At 44.1% G+C, this 19,568-nt stretch overlaps 1 protein-coding gene across 4 annotated transcripts in view; it reads right to left on the reverse strand.

The window, feature by feature from the left end:
- CSRP2 (cysteine and glycine rich protein 2) overlaps window positions 1–19,568 on the reverse strand; it is an 881,805-nt gene that overhangs the window by 260,910 nt on the left and 601,327 nt on the right. The window lies entirely within an intron of this gene.

The raw sequence follows: 19,568 nt of genomic DNA on the forward strand, positions 1-19,568 counted from the left end.
AAAAACAAATATAGTTGCAAGTATAGAAAACTTCTGGAAGAGCCTCATGTTGATCAAGAATGAAAGCAGGAATGGTTAAGGACAGGTGAATTCAAACCAAGAAATGAAAGGTTAATATTGGCAGCCCAAGATAGTGGGCTACGTACACGCTGGTTTACAAAGTCCATTGAACATGTGGGAGAAACACACATATGTAGGTTTTGTAAAACCGAATTGGAAACAGTCACACACATTGTTACTGGGTACGACGCACTAATGAAAGAGGGACTGTATACTGAAAGGCATAATAATGTGGCGAGACTGTTACACCGGAGATTGTGCAAACATTATGGTATCGAAGTGGCTGAAAAACACTGGAAACATGAGCCACAAAGAATCATAGAAAATGATGAAGTTTATATCAAATGGATCACCCAATACCAACAGTTCAAAAGACGCTAGAAAACCAGATATAGTGGTCCAAGAAAAGAAGACAAAAGTAGCATTGATCATTGAAATCGCCACACCCAGTGACTACAGTGTCTTGTGTACAGAGACACAAAGTCATAAAATACCTGGATCTGTAAGCAGAAACGAGAGCCATGTGCAAGAAAGATATCCAGACAGTTCCAATCGTAGTAGGAGCAACAGGTCTTATATATTGTCAGTATGGGGGCAAGGAACAAATAACTACTTTTCCTGAACAGTAGACATGACATGACCAAAACCATGAAAACAGCTGCTGTTTCAGGAATGCAACATCCTGGAAATTTTACAGCAGTTAATGTACTCTGCTAATATGGGAATTGTGCAGAAACAGGTCTGAAATAAAACTTTTGTATACTGTGTTCTTATTTTTTAAGATGGGGATCGCAAGTTTATAGATGAAGAAAACAATCAGAATGAGGACGTGTAAAGTAGTAGGCATTGTTCTTTAATATTTTGCTTCACTTTTGCTTGAATGGGTAAACAATGAGATTTACAGATTTACAGTCTAAAAATGAAAATTCCCCAGAACACCCTGGCGCATGGCAACCCTATTTGTTAATGTTCTCAGACTCCAATGTCAGCAACCAGGATATGGACAGTAGATTGCCACCAAATTAGGATAACAGGTGATCGATAGGCAAGCCAAACATAGTGATTCAAATATGCTTCACATGCAACACTTTTACCCCTCCCCCCACTGACCATGCAAGGGGATATATACAAGGAAGAAATGTAGTCAAGCAGCAAAGAAAATACAGATGCAGGTATAGTTTCTGCAGTTCCATTCAGATGTGAAAGAATTTACTTTAAATGCACACACACTGTAGTGTAATGTAAACAGATAGAGGCAGGTGAAGATGCACTACAAAGTGTGCCATTACAAACACCAGGCAAATCTATATGCCTTAAAAATATGGCATCAAGGTAAGTAATATTTCTAAAGTAGTTAAAAATGCATCAGTAAGTTTACATGTACATGTGTCATACAACCAGACAAGAGATGATAGCTTCTCCTTCAGCAGGGTAGAATAGGGTAGAATTTCTTAAAGAAAAATGGACAGGGCAGGACTGGACAATTAAATTGCCAACATCTGTCTTCTTAACTAAGCATCGTTCAATTTATCCTCATCAATATGAATACCACCTCGTGTCTCCCCTGAAAGAAGGCCACTGGCCTAGAGGGTCTAACCTGGTCAACAAAGTGTAAATAAAATATACATAATGACATTGGGACACAACATTATGATGCTAGTGCTGGACCAAAAAAGTACAGTTTTGTACCTACCATAAATGTAGATGTCCGATAGGAATGCATCTGCAGTCCTTACAAATGGGTAGTCCTGTCGTCAGGCAGCCCTTCGGTCGGCCGGATTCCAAAGTCTGGGTCTGGCTTCGGCTGGTGTCGCGCTTCACCCGACGTCATAGCTGCAGTTCTTCGGGTATAAAGGCATCAGCCGACGCCATTTTCCTCAGTGTTTCTTGCCCCAGATGCCAGGTGCCCTCTTGGATGGCTAAATTTGGATAAATGCCAATGTTTCCAAATAGTAGAGAGCAAACACATAAAATAAGCATGTATGTACATATATACAAACAAATACACCATAATAGATCCCCCCCAAGCTAGCTGAAGGATGGCAAATACCCTAGGAGTACCACAGAGGGGAAGGTGGGTGGGTAATCCTGACTGCAGATGCATTCCTATCGGACATCTACATTTATGGTAGGTACAAAACTGTACTATGTCCTTCAAGGATGCATCTGCAGTCCTTACAAATGGGTAGAATACCATAGCTAAACTAGGGGAGGAGGAAAAAGGAGAGATTATGGTGTAGTTAAGATCCCTTGCAAAACAGCAGTGGCAAAACCTGCTCGGGATCTAGAGTATAAAGGTAAATTGTAATGCTTGGCAAATGTATGCACGGAGGTCCAAGTAGCAGCCTCTATAATGTCCTTGGTAGCCACTCCTCGTAAGAAAGCTGTGGTAGTGGCTGTAGCCCTTGTGGAGTGAGGCCTGATGTTCTCTGGAGTTTTCTTTCCATGGTAGGTGTAACAAAATCTAATGCAATTTCCTATCCATTTGGAGATTGTCTGTTTTGAAATTGGTTTTCCTTCCTTTCCTGTTGCATATGCTACCAGAAGCTGGTCAGTTATTCTATTGGACTTGGTCCTGTCCAGGTAGTAGCGTAATTGTCTATGAACATCCAAGGTATGCAACAGTCTTTCTCCCCTGTTCTGTGGGTTGGGGAAGAATGTAGGTAGGTGGATAGCCTGATTTTAAAGACACTCTGGATACCACCTTAGGCATAAATGTAGGATTTGTTCTCATGGACACTATCTTGATGGAAGATCAGGAAGGGTTGCACTGCCATTAATGCCTGTAGTTCAGAGACCCTTCTTGCTGAGGTGATTGCCAGCAGGAAAGCAGTCTTCCAGGATAAGTATTGTAATTCTGCTGTTACTGCTGGTTCGAAAGGGGGAAGTGTCAATTTTTCTAGCACAAAGTTCAAGTCCCATGCTGGCAATGGTGGTTTCCTGGGAGGTTTTACATTTTAATTCCTCTCAGAAACTGCCTGAGCAGAGGATGTGAGAAGACAGGTGGATCCAAGCTGTATTCTGCTGAAATAGCTGATGCATGTATCTTGATGGAAGAATAGGACAGGCCTGTATGGAAGAGCTCTGCCAAGTACTCCAGGATGTTGGCTATGTTTACCAGTGCCACATCTTCTCCCTTTGCAGTACTCCAAATGAGATATCTTTTCCATTTTGCTGCATAATTCTTTCTTGTTGAAGGTCTACGAGCCTCAAGGATTATGTCTTTAACCCTTTGGGATAAATTTGGGTTAATTGTTCTTATGTAATATTCCAGGCAGTTAGCTGCAGAGTTTTCAGGTTTGGATGCAGGATGTTGTAGTTGTTCTGTGTTAACAGCAATGGGATCAGGGGTAGTGCCCATATTTGTTCCCGAGACATGCTCCTCAGTAATGGGTACCAATGTTGCCTTGGCCAGTCTGGAGCTATCAGAATGATCCTTGGACGTTCCTAATTGATCTTCAAAAGCACCTTGTGCATCAAAGGAAGTGGTGGGAATGCGTATGCTGTCAGGTTTTTCCAACTGAAAGATAGGGAGTCCACCTTCCAAGCAAGTGGGTGGTACGTCCTTGTGCAGAATTTCTTTAGCTGGTGATTGAATGGGGATGCAAATAAGTCTATTTGTGGTAATCCCCATTCTCTTGTGATGGCTTTGAAGATGTCCGGATGCAGCATCCATTCGTGGGCATCCGTGGTAGTTCTGCTTAATATGTCTGCTAGAATGTTTTCTTTTCCGGTACAAAATTGCTTGTAACTGAATGTTGTAGCTCAGAGCCACATCCCATAGGTCCAGTGCCAGCCGGCATAGAGGGTATGAATGTGTGCCTCCCTGTTTGTTGATGTACCACATAACTGTGGTGTTGTCTGTCCTTATCATCAACTGACCTTCTTGGAGAAATGGTCTGAATGACTGGATTGCCAATTTTACTGCCAGCATTTCCTTTAGATTTATGTGCAGGCGCAGCTGGTCTTGAGTCCATAAGCCTTGTATGCACTTGTCCAGCATGTGTGCTCCCCAACCGAGGTCTGATGCGTCTGTCGTGATGGTTTGGCTTGGTTGAGTGTTGCAGAAGGGCAATCCTGTGTTTGATTGACAGGCCTGGGCCCACCATAGGAACTCTTGCTTCAGGCATGGGATTATTGGAATTATGGTTTCTAGGCTGTGCTTGTGTTGAGACCACAAATTCTTTAGGTACCACTGTAGCTTTCTCATATGCAGTCTGGCATGAGGGACCAGAATTATGCAGGATGCCATGAAGCCTAGGGCTTGCAGTACTTTTCTTGCAGTTAGATGGTTCTGCTTTGTTAATGCCAAGAAGTAGAGAGGTAGTTGCTCTTTCTTTTCTGCAGTTAGGAATGCCATTTGTTTTGAGGTGTCCAGCTCTGCACCCAGAAAGGTTATTCTTTGGGATGGAATCAGCCTTGACTTTTTCATATTGACTGTATATCCCAGGGCTTGCAGCAGGTAAATGACTCTTTGTAAGTCTTCTGTTAGCTTGCTTTTGTTGTCCGCTTGTATCAGGCAGTCGTCCAGGTAGGCGTAAATTTGGATTCCCTGAAGTCTGCAATGAGCAATTACTGATGCCAGGCATTTGTGAACACTCTGGGCAGTAGATAAGCCAAAGGGCAATGCTGAGAATTGATAATGCTCTGATCCTGCAAGAAATCTGAGGTATCTTCTGCAATTTGGTCGTATGGGGACGTGCAGGTATGCCTCCTTGAGATCTAGAGTTACCAGCCAAGACTCCTTGCCCAGCATGGGAAGAAGCTGCTGTAAGGTCAGCATTTTGAATTTTGGAACAATGAGGAATGTGTTTAAAGCGGACAGGTCGAGAATAGGCCTCCATTTGCTCTCTTTTCTTGGTACCAGGAAGAGTCTGGAGTAAAATCCCTTTCCTTGTTCCATAGATGGTACCTTTTCCACAGCTCTCATTCTTAATAATTGAGATATTTGCTTTAGAGCTTCTGCCCTTTGAGTAGGTGGTAGGTTTGGCATTCCTCTCTTTCCTGGTAGAGTATGGAAATGGAACATGTAACCTTGGTCTATAGTTTGCAAAATCCATTTTTCCCTTGTGATGCAATGCCAGTTCTTTGAAAATAAGGTTAGCTTTCCGCCTAAGGGTGCTTCCAGTTGTTCCCTGGTAGGCGGTGCCACAGCCAAGTCACTGTGATTGTGTTGTTGTAGTGGTGGTGGCTGCGTCTGTGCCTCGCTGGTTGTTACCCTGCCACTGGCGTCCCCTGTAGGCACCCCTGGATTGGTTTCTGCCTCTTTAACGCCTATTCCTGCCTCTCTGTGTCTTAGAGGAGTCCGGAAAGGACCAATTCTTGGAGGGCCAGTTCCTGCTAAACCTTGGAGGTTGAACCTGTAAGAAATCTTTCACTGTTTGTACAGATTTCGCCTTCTCTTCCATCTTTTTCAGAACCTGCTGTGCAGGAGAACCAAATAAATTGACTTTGTCCATGGGTGCATCTAAAAGCTTTGATTTGACATGGTCTGGTAATGCCTGCTCTTTCAACCATGCATGTCTCCTGATAACTGTGCCAGTCATGGCTGATCTAAAGGAAGCCTCCAGTGCATCATAGCCACATTTTAAAGAATGGTTACTAACCTGCTGTATGTTATGTACCATTTCCTGAACATATTTCTTATCTAAAGATTCTTCAGAAGACAGCTTTTTAGTTAACTGGTCTAGCATAAACTCTTGATATTGAATCATATGAAATTGACAGTTCAAAGCCCTAGCTGACAGAGTAGCAGAAGTGTAAACTTTTTTACCCCATCTCTCTAAGGACCTGGATTCCCTTTCAGAGGGGAGGGGGTTTTTAGCAGATGTAGTTGCTACAGCCTTAGGGCCCTGGGAGATAGTCTCTGGATCTGCAAAAGGAGCCTTGTACAAATGGTGATGAGTGTCCGGGACCCTGTAGAACCTATCGGGCTTAGCAGGGGCCGGAGGTAATGAATCAGGAGCAGTGCAAGCATCATTAAATGCATCATCTACAACAGAAAGAACTGGAGGTATAGCTAAAGGCCTATGCTGTGGCAAATGTAGAAAGGTTCCAAGCCTTTTTCTGGAGTCTGAGAAATCTTGGCCCTGCCACTGAAATTGTTCCCTCATAGCATGCAAGGTTTCCCCAAAGGAAAATTCCTCAGGTGGAGAGGCTGAAGGAATGGACTCTTCAGCATCAGAGTCTTCGTAAGGGGAATAAGGAGCCTCAGGAGGGTCTGTATGTTCTGAGTCATCAGAGGAATCATCTGTGGATACTGGCTCTGGGGGCTCTGCTCTAGGCCTCTTCTCTGGAGGTGGATGAGTGGTCCTGTCTGGATGAGGCTGGGATCCACGAATTAAAGAAATTAGATCCTCTGCCAAAGAAAGCATGTGGGAACTGGTGCTGGGCCTGAGAGAGGGGAGCTTGACAGGCACAGTTTTTGAAGCTTTAGCTGCTTTAGCCCTGGCAAAGGCCTTAATAGACATGGCTGCAGGAGGCCTAGCAGCTCCACGTGCAGGGGTTGAAATATCCAAGGGAATAGTGTCTGATAATTCCTGAGAAACCGCAACTGCAGGTTGGATTTCAGAAGCCGATTCCACCAGGTTAGAAGAGGCCTCGGTAGAAGGCATGTTTTTGGCTGGGGGAAGAACCGCTTGCTCGGTTTCAGCCGAAACCGAGACACTCGCGGTTGGCTTAACCGCAGTTTCGGCCGAAACCGCGGACCGCGAGTGTCGGTCCTTTTCCTGCGTTTTGGTTATTTGTGAAGTCGGAGGATCCGACGGCATGATATAAGCAAAATCAGAGCCGAAAAACTGCTCTGCAAATTCCGACCGACGTCTAAGCGTCCGTCGGTTAAAAGAAGCACAGGCTAGACAAGCTGCTACATCGTGGTCTGGGCCTAAACAACGTAAGCAGTAAGAGTGGAAATCTTTATGAGGTATTTGTTTCCCACAAGTTAAACAGTTATTCACTTTTTCTGACATCGGCTGAGGCAAGAAAGAGTCCCCAACGGGGTACTTAGCTTTTTAGAAGTCCTCGAAGTAGTATTCGGTAGTAGTAATCTCTGGTTCTGACCGACCGGCACTTGCGAACAGCTTCTGCTTCGGGCGCCACGCGTCAAGAAAGACTGAGGAAAATGGCGTCAGCTGATGCCTTTATACCCGAAGAACTGCAGCTATGACGTCGGGTGAAGCGCGACACCAGCCGAAGCCAGACCCAGACTTTGGAATCCGCCCGACCGAAGGGCTGCCTGACGACAGGACTACCCATTTGTAAGGACTGCAGATGCATCCTTGAAGGACATCAGTACTGCAAGAAATAAAATGTAAAAGCCTGAGATACCAGAACTATATGGAAGACAATACTGATGGGGTGATCGCTAGTTTAAGGGAGGGAGAGAAAAAACATTCTACATTGACTTCAATATGGCCCATGCTGCATTTCTGGAAGAGAATGTATTTTCAAGACAACCTATTTAAGAAGCAGCAATGAATGCATCAAAGTGTCTATGGCCACACATGTTTTGAAGTCAGCAATGAACAATTAGCCTTGCTGCTACTTAAAGTACCAAACTGTATTTGAGGTGCTGCTACTTGCTTCATTTAGGACTACAATGATATATTCAGTTAAAAAAACAGTACTATACTACAAATTTATTTGACAAAGTCAGACAGCAACCTTTTCATATTACTACTACTGAAGATGTCACTATTTTACAAAGAGAAATGACCTTCCTGTCGGACTATAGCCCAACCAAGATGTCCCAGTTTAAGAAGGGCTGTTTTTGTAAGATTTTCAGCTATATGCAGCTCATCTGTAAATTATTACATATTATACCCAACATATATATCAATTCTTAGGGCAAATGCTGAAAATGCCATTGTGATGGAATGTGAACCCAACCCCATCACAAATATCTGAGAAGGTGAGTCTGAGAGGGTTACTCTGGCATTATTCTTACAGCTCCTACCACCCTAGAACACAAAAAAGGAAAAAAACTAAGGGTAATGCTGCTCAATGCCAGAAGTCTAAATCTCAAAATGCACTTTTCGAGGCCCTTCTCAGTATGGAGAACATCGATGTCTGTGCTGTGACAGAAACCTGGTTCAAGGCTCCTGAGAGCACCCCAGCGCTATCAGGTTTTACCTCATATCATGCGTTCCGGCCCCAAAATCCGGACAATACCAAGAAAGGAGGGGGGGTATCCATATTCATCAAGGACACCCACACCTCAAGACTGGTGGCAACGCACGATGCATCGGAGACCATCCAGGTGCAATTAACCATAGGCAAGACTGCTCTGCAAATTGTAGCATGTTACAGGCCACCCTCACAAACTCAGGAAACTCACATGGCCTTCCTGAAAACACTAGAGGGGATAAATGTATCACCAAACACCATCATACTAGGTGACTTCAATTACCCTAATATAGACTGGGAACACTACTCAAGCCCAAACACCCTAGCCCAAAAGTTCCTGGAATTCATAAACTCAAATGCCATGGAACAACTAGTCACCATCCCACAAGAGGAGATAACATACTTGATCTCATCATCACGAACATGGGAGCACAATGTTCAACACTGGAAGTATACCCCTCACTGGTGAGATCAGATCACAAACTAATCTCGCTGGAGGTCCTCATCCCACCCCACCTGAAATAAAAAGACCACAGTAAAGAACTTCTCAAAAGCCGACTTCACACTTCTAAAGACTAGTGTGGTCTCCTTTCAGGCCCCGAGCCGGGAAAACAATACTCAAGCTGCTGAATCACTTACAAACGCCTTCTACCAGCACCTGCAGGACTGCATGGATAAGGCAATCCCAAGCAAAACAAAGACTCTTTGTACCAAAGGCAAGCGTCCAGTCTGGTGGACCCCAGCCATAAACAAACTCTACAACAAAAGGAGGAAGCTACTACAAGATAGAGCAAAATCCTTAAAAGGTAAGACACCCTTGATCACTATAAGTAAAAACTAAGAGCTCTCATAAAATCATCCAAAGCAAATTTCGAGAGAAAAATAGCTAAAGACTCAAAAGACAATCATAAGGCCTTCTTTAGCTATGTTAGAAACCTAGGAGGAAACTCCCAGATATGCTCAGAACTAGTTCAAAATGATGTGAAGATTACTGATCCTACAGACATTGCCAACATACTGGCTGACAGGTTCAGTGCAAACTTCTCCCTCCCCCAAAAGGAGAGATATCTATACCAAATGAGTGCAGCCCCCAAACATCTCCAGCCCAAGTGAGAACTGCTCTCTCCAAAGCAAAAACACAGCATCCATGGGACCCGATGGTGTCCCCGGCTGTGTGCTCCACGAACTCAATGAGGAATTAAACCCACAGCTAGGACAGCTGTTTAATCAAAGTCTTACCTCTGGATACGCACCCAGGAGTGGCGCACTGCAACTGTGGTCCCACTTCACAAAGGCGGTGCCTCCACAGACCCTGGAAATTACCGCCCATTAGCTTGACAAGCCTTATCTGCAAAGCCATGGAGAGGATCATAATGGACCTCATAAATAAAGACATAGGAATTTGCAGACTTTGGATCCAACCCAGTTTGGCTTTGTCAAAGGCAGATCATGCCTTTTAAACTTGGTTGACTTTTTGAAACAGTCACCAAAGCCATTGATGAGGAAAGGCAGTCCATACAGCCTACCTCGATCTGGCTAAGGCCTTTGATACAATACCCCACTGGGTATCATTGAAAAACTCATCAGCTTAAATGTTAACCCATACATCACAAGATGGGTTGCAAACTGGCTGAGTGACAGAACCCACAGGGTCAGAGTTGCTGGCGCCATGTCAGACTCAAAGCCTGTCACAAGTGGTGTCCCACAGGGCTCAGTCCTGGGCCCACTCTTGTTTGGCATCTACTTTTCCAAGTACAAGCAAACACAGGAGGGTTATGGCTGACAAAGTTTGCAGATGACTGCAAACTGGCCATAGTAGAAAACACATCTGACACAGATATCCTTCAGAAGGGTCTCACAGAACGGATAACTGGTGCCAGAGCCACGGCCTAAAGTTAAATGCCAAAAATGCATAGTCATACCCTTCGGGAAAAACAAGGTTACCCTAGCTACCAAATAGGTGGCAATCCACTGAGCACAGAAGAAGTTATCAGGGACTTGGGGACCCAGGTTGATAGTAGTCTGTCATTCGACACCCATGTAGCTAAAGTAGTTAGGAAGTCCTTCTACATTGCCCACCTTATCATGAAGGGATTCTCATCTAGATCAAGGGAGGTCATAGTCTCCCTTTACTCATCACTCATCAGACCAATGATTGAGTACAATGCCCCATTCGGAATGTATCTGACCCGACACTTGCAGCAGCTGGAGAGGCCACAAAAGTTCCTCACCAAAAGGATAAAGGGTCTCAAAAATCTGTCCTATGCTGCCCGACTGAAAGAACTCCAGCTCTATTCAGTCGCTTACCGCTTGCTCAGAGGTGACCTTTGCCTAACATACAAGGCCATGTCAAACCCAGATTTGATGAATATGCTTCACCTCAAAAATCTAGATCCATCAGAGCCACAAGGGCGGGAGACTTAAACCTCGACACGGCTATTAATAGGACGTGCTGGAGGGATAGATTCATCACCCAAAGACTCCCTATGCTGTGGAACAAAATCCCGGTACATGTGAGGCAGAGCACCTCACTGGCCTTGTTCAAGAGAAATCTTGACCAATGGATGGGAGATCGCAGATATACCCCAGGAATTACCTCAGTGTCACTGCTCGACAGAGGCACAGCAAAATAATGGGTATAGTTCCCCATACTAAAGGGGTGGCGTAAGCCACAAAACAATGGGCTAGGCTTATAAATGCCCTCGGGCAGATAGCCTAGTATGAACCTATGAACCTATGAACCTAAGTCAGTATATTATGAAACCACATATCAATGTATGAAAGGTCTGCTTTCCAAGAGTTGACAGGGACTGTCTTGTGTAATATGGAGTAGAAATTTACAGCGTCATCTTTCAGCAACTAAGAAAACCCTGGCCAGTACTTTTTTCACAGTTTGGAAGTAGGTGTTGACAGAACATCCCATGATGCAGAAAGCATGATGAAAAGGCTAAAGTTTCTTAAGAACGCTATACCATCTGTGCATAGTTACAATGTCATAAAGCACTGAAGGAAAGTCATCAAGAATGAGCCTCAACAGAAACTGGTAAACGATTAAACTTGCAGAATAAGTACAATCTACAAGACAGTCAGGTATCCATTTCTGTTTAATGAAATAAAAAGGAGTTCAGTTATGATATACAGACTACAAGGCCTAACACTGACATGTACACAGTTATCTATGTCTAAAGGTTTTACACACACACACACACACACACACACATATATATATATATATATATATATATATATATATATATATATATATATACACACACACACACACACATATATAGACACACACACACACACACATATTCTCTCTCTCACACAGACATGCAACCTAAACAGATCCTGAGACTCAAACAAGTTTAACTATTCAAATCACTCAAGCTGCACCTTATAAAAGAAAACAAATGCAAGTCCTTTAATGATACAGGCTAGCAGTAAAACAATTTTACATTTTAAAAAAGCTGCATATTACATAGCTGTATACTCTTTTTCTGAACAAATTCAGCACTAAGCTGCAAGACTACTTGTGTTACTTGGCATTTCACTCTCGCCTCATCTATATACCGTAAACACTACAAATTTTGCTTTGTTACACATAAAATTAATTCTACCTCCTGACGTGATGTCTATGCTCATGTAATCATGAAATACTTGTAAGTAGATTCCACTGCTTCACGATTTCTAATTTGCATATGCTTACTTTACTTGTTATCATTAGTATACTTCTATTTTTTTTGAGTATAATTATAGGTTTGTTTCTGCCTTCTTGGCAACGGCATGACTGAAAAGGATTCATGTACCAGTCCACCTACATGGTTAACTTACAAAAAAAAAAAAAAAATCACTACTGAAAGGGCACAGTTCTCTCCACCCTTTATAAAATGCAACTGTACTGCAGAAAACACAAACAAAGCTTGCCTTTATGCCTCAGGAAACCATCTTAAGCTGGAGGGAACATTTAAAATGTCAGAGGTTCTGGAAGTCTTTAATGGTGTAGTCAGCTTAACAAGAAAACAGAACTCCTCTTCTGACATGGACAAAATATGCCTGAAGTAAATGGAAAAATGTTAAGTACTGAACACTGTGTCACTCCAGGGACGGGGTTTACATGTGGGGGTGGTGTAAAAGTCATAAAATGCTGTACTGAACACATTTCCCACCAGTGCCTGCTCCTTGATTGGCATAATTTTGCGTAGTGTTGGCTGCATCTTTATTTCCTTCTCCTTTTAAAATAATCTTGCGCTAGGAATTTTTACAGTTCTCTGTTTTACAGATGGTAAAGGGCTTCATTTAGGTTCATAGGTTGGTACTGGGCTATCTGCCCGAAGGCATATATTAGCCCAGCCATGTTGTGCGGTATTCACCGCCCCTTTAGTAGTTCCCTAGACCCTTGTACTAGCAGCTAGTACCCTTGACCCCTATCTAGTAGTGCTGTTGGCGTGATCCCCGGTGTGAACTTCCTGTTACCCATCCACTCATCAAGGTTCCTCTTGAAGAGTGATAGTGACGGGCTCTGTCTTATGTAGATCAGGACCCTGTTCCATAGTAAGGGAAGTCTCTGCGAAGGGAATCTATCCCTCCAGCATGTTCTATTCATTGTTGTGTTGAGGTTTATATCCCTAGAGCGTGTAGCTCGAGTAGATTTGGTTTTGCTAAGATGGAGCATGTTCAACAATTCTGGGTTGGACATGGCTCTGTATGTTAGACAGAGATCGCCTCTGAGAAAGCGGTATGCAACAGAGAACAGTCTTAGCTTTTTCAATCGTGCTGCATAGGGAAACTGTTTGAGGCCAGTAATCCTCTTGGTTAGGTACCTCTGTGGTCTCTCCAGCTGCTGGAGATGTCTAGTCAGGTACATTCCAATTGGTGCACTGTACTCAATAATGGGTCTGATGAGGGAAGAGTAGAGGGGCACCATTATATCCTTAGATCTTGATGCGAACCCTTTCGTGATCAGATGGGTCACATAGAAGGATTTTCTGACCACTTTGGCAACATGGTTATCAAAGGAAAGCAGACTATCTACTTGGGTCACTAGATCCCTTATTTCTTCTTCAGATTTCAGGGGATTACCTCCTATGTTGTAGTTTGCGGGTACTCTGTTTTTTCCAAAGGGGATTACTACGCATTTTTTTGCATTTAGCTTGAGACCATGGCTTTGACACCATGCATCAGTCTCATTTAGGCCCTTCTGGGGGATCTCCATGTCGGCCGGAGACTATTATAGCACCCAGTTTGCAGTCGTCTGCAAACTTAGTCAGCCACAGCCCTTCCGTGCTTGCCTGTACTTCTGAGAAGTATATGCCAAACAGGAGGGGCCCAAGGACAGAGCCCTGAGGCATACCACTCATTACTGGTCAGTATTCGGACATAGATCCCACTACTCTTACTTTATGGGATCTGTCTGAGAGCCAGTTTGCGATCCATCTTGTGACGTAAGGGTTTATGCCCAGGCTGGTGAGCTTATCAATAATACCTGAATGGGGAATGGTGTCAAATGCTTTAGCAAAGTCAAGGTAAGCCGTGTGTACCTCCTTTCCCTTATCTATAGCCTGAGTAACTGTCTCAAAGAAATCCACCAGTTTCAGGAGGCATGATCTGCCCTTGACGAAGCCGAACTGTGTGGGGTTCAGCGACTGGAGGTTCCCAATCTCTCCATTTATGAGTTCCATAATGATTTGCTCCATAGCCTTATAGATCAGACTGGTCAGGCTTATTGGTCGGTAGTTCCCAGGGTCAGTTGTGGCCCCACCCTTGTGTAGCGGGACCACCGTTGCCGTGCACCATTCTATAGGCACATATCCTGTGGAGAGGCTGAGACTGAACAGGGTATTAAGATGCGGGGTTAATTCCTTTTGGAGCTCGCGTATGACACAGCCTGGGACACCATCGGGTCCCATGGAGGCAGTGGTTTTAGCTGTATTTAACTGTTTATTTTACTTACTACTGCAATGGTTTTACTGCACTGTTGTAACTTAGTCTTTAAATGTTAGTTTCTTCCACCACATACCAAAATGATTCACTGCTGCAAATGTTTTTGAACACAAAATGCTGGTTGGAAAAACAATAAATGGCCAGAGGAGACATACAACTGTAAGATCATTTCCTTTAGAGAAGCACACAGCACATATGATCAGTGCAGTTTTTGTTTATTGCTCAGCATCTGATGTGATGTTTAGGAGGTGTAAAAAAACTGAAAGAATTCATATACAAGAGTAAATGGTATGCTCACACTGTCGAGGGGAGAAATACAGTCCAAACAAAGGAAACAGACCAAATGAGCACGAGGTTTACAGCATTTCTTGTTGAGGATGGGATGTGATTTGTGTGCGTGCGCACACAAGTACATGTATGTGTGCATGTGTGTATTGGGGAAGACTCAAATACGGTGGATTATGTCAACATTTTTACTTCTTCAGTAAGTCTACACCATAAAGTACAGTTTTGTACCTATCATAAATGTAGATGTTCGAGTGTTCACACTGCTGTAGTCATCACACTTGGGTTATCCTGCCGTCAGGCGGTCCCGCAGTCGGCCAGAGTTCCAAAATCTTGGTCCGGCGTCGGTTGCTGTCACTTCTTACCTGACTTCAGTGCGCCAGGGCTATATAAAAGGCATCTGATGCCATTTTCTTCAGTTTTTCTTGCCCCAGATGTCAGGTGCCCCCAAGTAGGTAGGCAATACATATTGCTAATTAAACATATAAAGGAAATAAAAGGAATACCTTCAGTTACAAGCAAATACACCACAAAGGTTGTACAAAATAGAAAGGTATAGAAAAGTTCAGCTAGGTCAGAGGGGATGGAGGGAGGGCAACCTGGACTGCAGCAGTGTGAACACTCTAACATCTACATTTATGGTAGGTACAAAACTGTACTATGTTCATTGTGTTACACTGCTGCAGTCATCACACTTGGGTTGAATCCCAAAGCTAAGGATAGGCGGTGGAACTAAACAGGGTTTGGAGAAGCTAGTAGGCCCTGCAGAACTGCAGTGGCAAAGCCAGCTATGGTTTTAGAGTATAGAGGTAAGTGATAGTGCTTGGTGAAGGTGTGCACTGAAGTCCAAGTTGCAGCCACCAAAATATCCTTGGTTGGTACCCCTCTGAGAAAGGCTGTTGATGTAGCTGTAGCCCTGGTGGAATGGGACATAGTACAGTTGTGTACACTTACCATAAATGTAGATGTTTGAGTGTCTTCACTGTTGCAGTCATGACTGTAAGGATCTCCCCTGCCGGCAGGCAGTCCTCGGTCGGCCAGAATCCCAAAGTCTGGGTCCGGCGTCGGCTGCTCAGCCATGCTCCCTGACGTCAGAGCGCCAAGAGTACAAAGCTGACAGCCGACGCCATGTTCTCCAGTTTTTCTTGCCCCAGATGTCAGGTGTTCCAAAATGAGTAAGATCCCATACCCTTTGCAAATACACCTCAGAAGAAGGGCGAAGAAAGGAACCACACAAAAGAAAAAATAAGAGGGGACAGGAGGGAGGGTAACCCAGACTGCAACAGTGAAGACACTCGAACATCTACATTTATGGCAAGTGTACACAACTGTACTATGTTCATCGTGCTTCCCTGTTGCAGTCATGACTGTAGGGTTGAATCCCAAGGCAGAATAAAAGGGAGGTGGTCATAAAGTAGAGGGGGCGGCTAAAAGGCCCTGCAAGACTGCAGAAGCAAACCCTGCCCTAGACTTAGAGTAGAGAGGTAGATTATAGTGCTTAGAAAAAGTATGCACTGAACTCCAAGTTGCAGCTTCCAAAATGTCTTTGGTAGGAACTCCCCTGAGGAAGGCAGCTGAAGTGGCAGCTGCTCTGGTAGAGTGAGTCCTTATACTCCCTGGGATTTGCTTTCCATGGTGTGAATAACAAAATCTGATTCCATGAGCAATCTATTTTGAAATGGTCTGTTTTGAAATGGCTTTACCTTGGGAACTTGAAGCATAAGAAACAAACAATTGTTCTGATTTCCTGATGTCCTTGGTTCTGTCCGGGTAAAAACGTAGTTGTCTGTGTACATCCAAGGAATGCAAGATCCTTTCCCCCTTATTTTGAGCACTCGGAAAAAAGTTGGCAAGTGAATAGTTTGATTTAAAGCCACTTTGGAAACCACCTTAGGCATGAAAGTAGGATTAGTCCTTAAAGACACCCTATCTTGATGAAAAATAATATAAGGTTCCACAGCCATGAGAGCTTGCAACTCCGAAACTCTCCTGGCAGGGGTCAGAGCTAACAGGATGGCTGTCTTCCAAGATAAAAACTTGATGTCAGATGTGGCAGCAGGCTCAAAAGGAGGTAAGGTGAGTTTTTCCAGAACATAGTTGAGATCCCAGGCAGGAATGGGTGGAGATCTAGGGGGCCTTAAGTTCTTAGCTCCTCTGAGAAACTGTCGCATGAGCTGGTGGGAAAAGATTGGAGGATCTGTATTATAATGAGCAGAAATAGCAGAGGCATGTATCTTTATGGAAGAAAAAGAGAGACCCTTATGTAAGAGGTCTGTCAGGTAAAGTAAAATCAGAGGAATGGCAGGAATAAGAGGGTCCGAATCCTGAGCCTGCATCCAGGTGCAAAATCTTTTCCATTTTCCTGCATAAGATTTTCTAGTGCTAGGCCGTCTGGCTTCTAAAATGACATCCATAACCTGCTTGGGTAGGAGAGAATGAATCAGACCCTGGATTAACCAGGCCGCCAGGTTGAGAGTTTTGACATGGGAGTGCAGAACCTGACCCTGATGTTGGGACAGAAGGTTCGGAGTCTGTGGTAAAACCCAAGGGGGGCTCCAGAGAAAGGTTTTTCAGTGTTGGGTACCAAAACTGTCGAGGCCAATTTGGGGCCAGCAAAATTATCATCTTGGGCTTGTCCTGTTTGATCTTTAATAACACCCGTGGAAGAAGAGGTAGAGGCGGGAAGGCATACCCAGAGAGGTTTCTCCAACTGAATGATAGTGCATCCACTTTCCAAGCTAGTTTGTGGAATGTCCTGGTGCAAAAAATCTGCAGTTGATGATTGAGGTGGGATGCAAAGAGGTCTATGTGAGGACATCCCCAGACTGCTGTAATCATCTTGAATATTTCGGTGTCCAGCATCCATTCGTGTGGGTCCGACAGGTTTCTGCTCAGACTGTCTGCCAGGAAGTTTTGCTTCCCTGGTAGAAACTGAGCTTGAAGTTCCAATTTGCAAGCTAGAGCTGTGTTCCATAGATTCATGGCTAGTCTGCAAAGGGGATAGGAATGTGATCCCCCTTGCTTGTTTATGTACCACATAACTGTGGTGTTGTCTGTCCGTATCAGTAGTTGCCCTGGTTGTAGAAGATTCCTGAAGGCCAATAGAGCATTCTGAACGGCTAGCATGTCCTTTAAATTGATATGCAGGTGCTTCTGATCCTTTGTCCAAAGGCCCTGCAGACAGTTGCCCTGCAAATGGGCTCCCCATGCATAATCTGAGGCGTCCGTGGTTAGTATCTGAGTGGCAGGAGGCAGACTGAAGGGTCTCCCTTTGTTTAAGAGTACATGCCTTGGACCAACAAAGGAATTCCTTTTGAAGACAAGGCAGGACGGTGATCTGTATGTCTAAACTGTGGCAATGCTGAGACCATACACTTTTTAGGTACCACTGTATTTTCCTCATATGTAGTCTTGCATATGGTACGAGAAGGATGCAGGAGGCCATGTAACCCAAAGCCTGCAGGAATTTCCTTGCAGATAGCTGAGTTAATGTTGCCAAGGTTTTGAAAGTTGAAGCCAGCTGTAATTGTTTTTCGTATGTCAGAAATGCCATCTGGGTTGTTGTGTTTAGAAGAGCACCCAGAAAAGTTATCTGTTGCGAGGGTGTCAAATTTGACTTTTTTAGGTTTACAGTGAATCCCAGGAACTTGAGAAGTTTCTGAACAAATTCTAGATGCTGGAGTAAGACATCCTTGCTGTCTGCCTGAATAAGACAATCGTCCAGATAAGGGTAAATTTGAATTCCCTTGAGTCTGCAATAAGCTACTACTGGAGCCAGGCACTTGGTGAAGACCCTGGGCGCAGTAGACAATCCAAAGGGCAGCGCAGAGAACTGATAATGCCTCGATCCGGCCTTGAACCTGAGGCATTTTCTGCACTCCTGCCTGATGGGAATGTGTAAATAAGCCTCCTTTAAATCCAAAGTTACCATCCATACATTTTTGGTCAGCATTGGGAGTAGCTGCTGTAGAGTAAGCATCTTGAATTTTGGTATTTCGAGAAAAGTGTTTAAGACTGACAGATCCAGAATGGGTCTCCATGAATTTTGCTTTCTGGGGACTAGAAAGAGCCTTGAGTAAAAACCTTGTCCCATTTCTGAAAGTGGAACCAGTTCTATGGCTTTCATAGCCAAGGGGGCTTCCACCTGGTTTAAGGCCTCTAACCATTGATGTTTTGGTAGATCTGGCCATCCACTTGGTCTTGGGTAGGGTATGAAAATGGAATTTGTAACCTCTGGAAACCACATCCAGAACCCACTTGTCTTGGGTTATATGAGTCCAATTTAGGTGAAAAAGAGAAAGTTTTCCTCCAAGAGGGGCTTCCAGGCAAGAGGTTCCTGCAGCCCAACAGAGGGAGTCATTGAGCCTGTTTTCTATGAGCTTGCGGCCTGTCCTCTCCTCCCCTAGGGGTGGAAGCAGTCCACTGTCTTGGTCTATAAGAGGCTTGCGTTTGAGGCCTTCCTCTGGACCGTCTGTATCTACCCCTCTGAGGCCTGTCTGAATTGGGAAAGGACCAATTTTTTGTAGGCCAATTACTACTAAATCTGGGTGGCTTTACTTGTAAGAAATCCTTAACCGTTTGCATGGATTTTGCCTTGTCCTCCATCTTCTTTATTACCTCTTCAGCCTTAGATCCAAACAAAACATTATGCTGAACAAGAGCATCCAATAACTTAGCTTTTACTTCATCTGGCAAGTTTTGTTCCTTTAACCAAGCATGCCTTCTAATGACTGTACCAGAGGCAGCAGCCCTACAAGAAGCCTCTAAGGTATCAAATCCACAGTGTAAACCATGCTTCCCAACTTGTTCAGTGGCATGCATTAAGTCATGTAATTCCTTATCATCTGCACAGGTGGAAATGGAAGTTAGCTTTTGTTTCAAAACAGACAGAAGGAATTGCTGGTATTTCAGCATATGAAATTGACAGTTTAAAGCCCTAATAGATAAAGTAGCTGAAGTGTACACTTATTTGCCCCATCTTTCTAAAGATCTGGAATCCTTTTCAGTGGGAATGGGGTTTTTAGCAGAAGCGGCCTTAACCCCCTTAGGGCCCTGAGAAATGGTTTCAGGATCAGCAGTAGGGTTCTTGTATAAAAACTGGTGGGAATCAGGAACCCTATAATATCTGTCTGGCTTAACAGGAGCTGGAGGAAAAG

This window comes from Protopterus annectens, chromosome 11.part0 (genome assembly GCF_019279795.1).
Source record: "Protopterus annectens isolate FY-2018-M chromosome 11.part0, PAN1.0, whole genome shotgun sequence".
NCBI classification, from domain to species: Eukaryota; Metazoa; Chordata; order Ceratodontiformes; family Protopteridae; genus Protopterus; species Protopterus annectens.